General features: G+C 35.1%; 1 pseudogene across 1 annotated transcript; it reads left to right on the forward strand.

Annotated features, from left to right (window-relative positions):
• The first annotated feature begins 214 nt into the window (after positions 1–214).
• LOC143593287 (E3 ubiquitin-protein ligase UPL5 pseudogene) lies at positions 215–5,347 on the forward strand (annotated as a pseudogene). The gene is made up of 3 exons (XR_013146079.1): positions 215–1,805; positions 3,664–4,253; positions 4,338–5,347. The product of XR_013146079.1 is annotated as an E3 ubiquitin-protein ligase UPL5 pseudogene (transcript).
• The last annotated feature ends 3,764 nt before the right edge of the window (positions 5,348–9,111 follow it).

Here is a 9,111-nt window from a genome sequence, read left to right on the forward strand (position 1 = left end):
ATTGTATTCTCTGAATTCCGTAAAACCCCGCATCATCATCATCATTATCATTCACCGTTCCAAACCATTCCTTTCGGTGGTCTGACGTAAACCCACCACCACAACTGCCAACGACGTCGTTTGAGTCTCCGATCACCACCAATGAAACGCCACCTGGACTCCGATTCCTTCTTCAACGACTCCGATTCCTTCACCCGAATCATGCGTAAACTAGACCCCAACCCTAACCCTAACCCCACTCGCCATCTCGACCACCCCCGAACTCACCACTTCCACTTCCGGCTCATCCGACCCAGACCGTATCCATTTCTTCGTCCGATTAATCTCCAACGGCAAAACCCTTGTCCTCAACGGCAAACCCACCGACAAAATTGAACTTATCCTCGAAAAGATACAGTCGGTCACCGGAATTCCAACGATCGAGCAACGGTTGATTTACCAAGGCCGCCAGCTTCAGTCGGAGTATAGCTTAGCAGAATGTATGATCAAGAACGACGCTGGCTTGCATTTGGTCGGCCGGATGCGCAGCACCGAGCACCCCCAGGTATGGCATTTGGTTGATACCTTGGTTTCCACCGTTTATCGGTTGTTAAGAGGGGAGACAGGGTTTATCTGTAAGCCGGTGGAAGCGGTCTTGATCGTGTTTTTAGATATGACTGCTAAGAAGGATATCCATGTTAATAATCTCGTGTCTCATTTGAACATATTTCAATCCTTGTGTGCGCCTTCGGCTTTGGTCATGCTTTATAGGTCGCCGAGTAAGTGTAATAAGGAGCTGGCGGAGAAGTCGATTAGGATGTTGTTGTCGTCGTTGAAGACTGGGTTGCAACGGGTTTTGTATTCACAGTGCGCGCCTGTGGCGTTGGAGTTTTGTAATTTGTTGAGGAGGTCAGGGGTTCGAGATGATCCGTTGTATAGTTTCTGTAGGAGTAGTTTGGGGTCGATGGTGGAGGATGTTAGGATTGGGAGAGGTTTGAGAAATTATGCTCAGTTTGCTAATAGGATGTATGTGGTTTCGTTTAAGGATGTTTTCCCGTTTGTGAGCGAGCTTGCTAGTAAGCTGACCGAGGGTTTGGATGTTAATCTTTCGCCGAATGAGGTTAGGGATTTTGCTGTGTTTTTGAGGCCGGTAAAGGCTGCGATTAAAGATCTTCCTGATTTTGAAGGGTGCATACCGGTTCCCATGATGTACAACCTCTCGTGTTATGACGATGAAGTAAAAGATCTGTTTTTGATCTTGTTTCAGTTGTTTGAGAAAATGAGGAGATGTCTTGAAAAGGTTAAATGTGAGATGGGAATAAAACGGAAAGAAGATGCTGATTGGGATCAGTATTTGGCAATCTTGAAGGAAACGCTCGGTATTGCTAAGCTTTATCAAGGGGCGGAAGATGTTTTTTGGTCAAACATGAAGTTAGCCGACGTTTCCCTGCGGTATTTGATTGTTAGATATGCTAAAAGAGGCGAGGACTATAAATGGATTATCGGGCATAAGGATCTTTTGGACTTTGAATCTAGAAGGCATTTGGTAATGTTGATGCTTCCTGAGATGAAGCGTGAGGATGAAGAGCTTCATGAGATGCTTATTGATAGATCACAGTTGTTATCTGAATCTTTTAACTATTTTTCAAAGGCGAAACCTGAAAATCTCCGTGGTGGATTATTTATGGAGTTTAATAATGAGGAAGCTACAGGACCTGGTGTGTTACGCGAATGGTTCTTTTTGGTGTGTCAAGAAATATTTAATCCTCAAAATGCTTTATTTATCGCCTGCCCGAATGACCGTAGAAGATTTTTTCCTAATCCCGGTAAGTAGGGGTGTTATTCGGTTCATACTTTCGGGTTTTGGGTTCGAGAAATTTATTTTGAGTACTCATACTCGACCCTAATCTCCCCCGGGTTCAGGTTATTTGGTTTCGGGTTTTATGAGTATTTGACCTAAAAAAACTTAAAATAACATATATATGCTAAAATTCAAGCAAATATGTCATCTTCAAATTTTAACTTACATAAGTAACTAACAGACCACCTAATCCAATTGAAAGAGTCTGATGAACGATTTGATTGATGGAATGAAGATCCGGTCGACTGATGAACCGACCCTGAAAAACCAATCGATTGATTGAATAAATAGTCATATATAATCTATGGAAGTAAAGAATGTTGGAATGGTAATCGATAGATGGGGTTGGAATTGGAACGAAATAGGTGACTTAAAATGGAATTGGTTAGGTAGCGATATTCATTGAATATGATAAGGCTGGAGATATTATAATTGAATGGAATACTTAGTCAAACGGGTTTTTTGGGTTTTCCTGAAACTCATTAAAAAGTACTCGGTACTTGACTCGTATTAGTTCGGGTTGTACTTGGGTTAGTTAGATTCGGGTTTGGGTTTCATGAGTACGGGTACTTTCGATTTCGGGTTAATAGTCATTAGGGTCAGGTTTCGGATTGCGGTTAATAGTCCCACTGGTAAGCTCTTTAAACATTTGATCCATTAACCATATGCATAAATCTTCTTTTTTTATTTTATTTGATACAAGTTACTGTTGTGTTTTTTCTAATCATTTGTATAACACTAGCTAAAACTAAAGAACAGTTGGTTTCAATTCCAATTCATTATTAACTGACTTATCTTTCTTTCATTGGGATTTAATAGGGGTGTAAACAAGCGAAACCGAGCCTGAGCTCGGCTTGTTTTGAGCTTTCTTTCAAGAACTCGAGTTTGGCTCATGAGTAGTTATTCAAAGCTTGAACCCAGCTTGTTTATTGTATTTTAATTAATCTATATACATTTTAGTTAGTTTTTTTATATCTATAATTAATATATATATATATATGTATATATATTTGTTAATTATTTTTTATCATAATTTATATATACCAATAATAATTGTGTGTGTGTGTGTATGCATATAAAATTAAAATATATATATATATATATATATAAATAATAGGCTCGTTTAGGGTCGCAAGCCAGTTTGAGCTCGATAAGTGAAGCTCATGCTCGTTTATTGAACATGCTTATTTTGAGGCCCGAGCTCGGCTCTTTTTTTGTTTGTTAATTAATTTATATACATTTTTCGTTATATATATAATTAATTAAAGATTCTATGCATAACATATTATATATTTAGTGGTTATTTTCTTATAACTTGATTTATAGTAATATAATAATAACAATCATATTTATATAAATATATATTATATAAAAGGTATATGAAGGATAGGCTTGTTCAAGCTCACGAGCCACCATGAGCTCGATCAGTTAAGCTCGGGTTCATTTATTAAATAAACTTGTTTTGAGACTGTAGCTCGTTTAAGCCAATCTAGGCTCGAGCTTGTTTAGTGAGCCGACGTGGAGTAGGTCACGAGAGCTTGGCTTGTTTACACCCTTAGGGGCCGTTTGGCAACCTTGTGCTGAACCATTAAGAGGCCTGATCAATTAACAGGTAGCCTCTGAATCGTTCAACATGTTTCTAAAACTTACCTATTAAGAGGCTCCATGATCCATTAAGAGATGTCTATTAAATGAACCAGACACACTCTTCTCAATGGAATCATGAAGAGGCTACTAAACAGCCCTATTGTTTGGAAACATTTTTCTAAACATCTATTAATCTTATAAGATATGTTCATGTATCTGTTTTTATATATTTGCAGCATCAAAGGTTGACCCGTTGCATCTAAGATACTTCAAGTTTGCAGGGAGGGTAATCGCGTTAGCATTAATGCACAAAGTACAAGTTGGCATAACGTTTGACCGTACATTTTTCTTGCAACTTGCTGGAACAGATATATCATTGGAAGATGTAAAAGATGCAGATCCATATTTCTACAATAGCTGCAAACAAATATTGGATATGGATCCGGTTATAGTAGATCAAGATGCACTCGGTCTAACATTTGTTCATGAAGTCGAAGAATTAGGGTCTATGAAAGTTGTTGAGCTTTTTGCTAATGGTAAAAGTGTTGTTGTGAATAGTAGAAACAGAAAGGAGTATGTTGACCTTCTTATTAAGCATCGGTTTGTTACATCTGTTGCCAAACAAGTGGCCAAATTCGCAAAGGGATTCGCAGATATTGTTGGTGATGAAAAGATTCAAAAATTGGTTTTTAATACCTTAGTGTTTGAGGATCATGATGCCATGTTACATGGCAGCGAGAATGTTATTTCTGTTGAAGATTGGAAGACCCATACTGAATATAATGGGTATAAAGAAACTGATCCTCAAATATCCTGGTTTTGGAAGGTATGTTTAACTATTATTATTATTATTGTTGTTGTTGTTATTATTATTATTATTATTATTATTGACAAAACTTTTTGTTAGCAGATTGTGGGGGAAATGACAGGCGAGCGGCGAAAGGTTCTGCTTTTCTTTTGGACCTCTTTGAAGCATTTACCTGTGGATGGTTTTGGCGGTTTAGCTTCTAAGCTTTATATTTACAAAACCAATGATTCTATCGAGCTTCTGCCTTCTTCCCACACATGCTTTTATAGAATATGTTTTCCTAAATACCCGTCAATGGCGGTGATGCGAGAACGGTTGAACATCATCACTCAAGATCATGTTGGATGCAGCTTTGGAACATGGTGATTGAAAAGTAGATATTTTGTGACATTGAACATGCCAAAAGTAGTTTTTAGTTGACTTGTGCAGGGAATAAGGTGGGCTTATTTATATGTTTTTTGGTTTAGACAAGGTGAGAGTGCGGTTAGATACTTATGCTGTGTTCTTTAGTTGGTTATTGCTGTTTCTAATACCTGGATGGTGCAATTATGAGTAGGTATATATAGATAAATATATATTATGAATGAAGATAGAAAATTATCATCTTTACTTATTTACTAGGGGTGGTTTGTAGACCGTTGAAATCAACTGAACCACACAAATTGAAGCAAGTTGTTGGTTTGGGATTCAGACGGTTCGGTTCATGATATGGCAGTTTTGATGGTTGGTTTGCCAGTTTTAGTAGTTGTCTAGTTTGGATATTGGAGCTGACCGTGTAATTGTTTAGCTTCTATTATTTATATGTTTTTCTTGGCCGAACATGTAGTTAAGGGGTGTGCAAATCACTGTTTATCCCTGCATGTTATGTGTTGTATCTGACTATCTAAAGTCAAAATATAAACTTTGATAGTTGAGTAAAACCATTTAATAATCAACCTTTTACTTGAGGTCAACAATTTGTTATAACAATACACGAAAGAACTATGTTAGAAGAACAATTCACAACATATATAAGTGGATGCTCTAACATTGGATTTGCATTCTAATTACCCAAAACCTAGGCTGATGGAGATTTGATTCTTTTCTTGTAGGTATTTGTCTGATTTCTTTTTGTAACCATTTCTAAGGATAACAAGCTTGAGCTCAACAGACACATCTAGTTTTTTTTTTTTTTGAACTGTGAACTTTTATAAACGCAAACACCGACCACACACCCACCGGAAACCTTCACAAGCCGGAGGACAACCGCAAAAAAGAAAAGGAAAGAAATTACCTGAAGTCAAAATTACACACTATCAGTTACTCGAATATTCCTTCGTTCGAGGGCTCTCCATGCATGGATATTGCACTTGTTCGAAACCCATTTACTCCACATCAGAATGTAATTATTTCTATCATTTCTATTTCTCATGATTAACCTTTTAATCGAGTTAACGGAGAACACACCATCCTGTTCCGCTAACCAATCCCACCAATCCGGCCCATTAACCCACACCGCTGCATTCATTAATTAATGTAGCTCTCCCACTCTTCTAATTCAACAACTGAATTTGGTCTTCTTTTCCAACACCAATTCCATCCAAACTCACCTTCTGTTTCCAAAACCTCTCATTGACTTTGCAGTTTTTATTTTTTATTTTGTATTTTCAATTTAAAAAGAGAAGGGCAATTTTCCTTAAGGCTATGAGTACCCACCCATTTATCCATCCAAAAACTTAGCTTCCTACCATCACCAACTGACCCTTTAATTAAATCGATCAATTTGTTGCTTTCCCCCTTAGCTTATATATAGTTTTAGCCAGGTTGGCCCAAACACCCGAATTTCCTTTTTTAACTGGAATCGCCTCATGGGCTTTCGGATGATTATGAATAGAGTCAATAACCCTTTTCCACAACCCCGACTCTCCCATTTTGTATATCCATCCCCATTTTGAAAGCAAATCGTTATTAACATCTTTTATTCTCAAGATCTCTAGCCCATCCTTTTTTTTGCATCATAACCCTCTCTTAAGCCACCAATGAGTCTTCTGGGACTCACTTGTCCCTCCCCACATGAACCTCTTCATAATCCTTTCAAGATTTTCCACCACTTTGCTTGGAACTTTAAACAAAGACAAATAATACACTGGTAAGCTTTCCAACACCACTTTAATAAGGACAACTCTACCTCCAATAGATAAAGAGTGGGCTCTCTAAATTACCAATCTTTTTTCAAGGATATCCATTATACCGTTCCAATTACTAATCTTGTTCATGTTTGCTCCGACCGGAATGCCAAGATGGGAGAAAGGCATTTTCCCCGGTTTACACAAGCCATCTCTTCAATCTCGACTACATTGACATTACACCCAAACATGCTAGATTGATTAAAGTTGATCTTTAAGCCCGTGCACAAATAAAACTATCTCAATATTCTATTAACATTGTCTACATTCCTTTTTGCCCATTCTCTTATAAACATTGCATCGTCAACATATAAGAGATGGGACATTACGGTTAGTGATTAGGAGTTTGGAATCCCATTATAATGCATACCTCTTCCACCGATCTAACCAATTTGAGAGAGCTTCCATAACCAACAAAAAAAAAGAGATAAAGGATCTCCTTGTTGCATACATTTGAAACACTGAAACTCGAACGTAGGAGACACATTAACGAGCATCGAGGATCTAGCCAATAAAAGGATCCCAAAAATCCACTCGCACCAAACCGAAGGGAAACCCATTTGTACCAAAACCGACATAAGAAAATTCCAATTTACATTATCGAAGGCTTTATCGAAGTCAAATTTCAAAAGGAAAGCTTGATATTTAGCCTTGTTTGCCCATGCGATAAGTTCATTAACAATCAAAGGACTACCACCTAGACACGCCATCTAGTTGACATGTCTAAGTCAAATGAACACCTTTAATAGAAAACAAAACATTTTAAAGTGGAAGTTTTTGTCACGATCCACAAAGATTTTATTATGGGGAAATTTCCTAAATGGACCATTTAAATAGAGACAGGATTAAAATGCCCCACTAATCATCAATATTCCCAAAGTGGACCAAGAAATTTGGATTGGAGCGACGGGATTCAAAAAGATTTGAATTTCGTTTGCTCCATACAAATTTAAAGTGAACTCGTCTTTCCAGTTCAAATTTTAAATAATTTCGTCTTTCGAGTCCAAATTTTGAGAAAAAAATTGTCTTATTCTCTAACATTTTTTTCTCTCTCCTTCAACCCCTCTCTTATTTTTTTCCCCATCATCATCATCTTCTTTTTTTTCTCTCTCTCTCTCATTCAACATCTCTCTTCTTTTTTCTTTCTCCTTCTTCTTCAAAATCATCACAAAATGATTTTTTTAAATGAACTTAATAAAAAAATTCACGTGCAAAAACGTACCCGACAACGCCCTATCTATTGAAAATCTCATTCTTAGTATCATATATGTATAATTGAAAGAATTTTGGTTATGAATCAATAGTAGTTCTAACCACTAAACCTAAATACATATGGAGCTTTACATTTATTGATATATTTATCAATTTACCACCCATAGAAGGAAAGAAAAACATTAAATTATAAGAACTATGTTTTTTTGAGCTACACCGTGAAAGAGATTTTGATAAGTTTCAAGAGCTTCTAAACTTTACTATAAGGACAACATAAAAATAATATGCTAACCCATTCAGTCTTTTGAATATTTTGTTCCATTGGAGCATGGTTTTGCATGACATGCTTTGCATACAACGTTATGATCACCATTAAAGGAAAAATTAATGTTGACACAAATGCTTCAAATTTAATAAAAGTTAGAAGCATTGATAGGTCTGGGGTGGCATATAGGAAGCGTTCGATATCTTTTCTTAAATTCTAATAGTCGAGGGAAATAATCAATTTTCCAAATCCTGAACCTTTTGATTATTTCCAGAATTGCTCTTTAAAATAAATTTGAAACCCATATAATGTTTAAAATTCTAACTTTCACCCATTTGAGATTTTCAAGTCAACAATTTGAACTCGTAACATCTTGAAAATAAAATTGAAACCCGAATCATGTTTAAAATTCAAACCTTCGTCCGTTTGACATTTTCAAGTCAACACTTTGAACCCATAACAAATTTAACAATAAATCTATTTGCATTCTCAAAATTTTAAAAATACTCAGATTTTCATTTATGATATGTGACAAATTTTAAACAAAATGTACTTAACTTGTACCAAACAATCTATTTACCATATATTGACCCGTAAAAATCAAATTTAATTTCCACAAAAATCCTGAAACAATCCATGATAATAAAACCAAGAAATTAAACATGATAAACTTTGTTATATATGAAAGTGATTTATATATACTATTCTTACATTTTAACATATATATAGTTTACTAAATTATCATAGAAAAAATAAATGAATAGATTTAAATAATATATTTAAAATTTATAAACTTATATGACAATTTATAATAATAAATATAATAATGGATAAATGGATTGATTTTTAAAAATGGATAGATTTTTAAGCATATATTTATAATTGAATGATTAAAAAATTGCTTTATAAAATTAAATCATATTCGATTTTTTTTCTTTAATTACAATCTTCAACAATATACATTGTATAATATGTTAATAATAACATTGGAAAATATATTTTTTTTCCATCTTTAACAAACATGATTTGGTGTTGATTTTGGATTTCACCATATATTTTGGAATATATAGTAAAATAATATGTTAGTATTTATTTTTATAAAAATGTATAGATTTGATATAAAATATAAATAAAGTGTAAAAGAAAAGTGAATAATTACTTATTAACGACATATATTAGGTCTTAGGATCAATTAAAATTTTAGTTTTGGAAGGAAAAAAGTTGTGAGGTTTAA

Source organism: Bidens hawaiensis, unplaced genomic scaffold, assembly GCF_021521415.1.
Source record: "Bidens hawaiensis isolate Kalapana, Puna unplaced genomic scaffold, B.hawaiensis_p1.1 tig00041884_1, whole genome shotgun sequence".
NCBI classification, from domain to species: Eukaryota; Viridiplantae; Streptophyta; class Magnoliopsida; order Asterales; family Asteraceae; genus Bidens; species Bidens hawaiensis.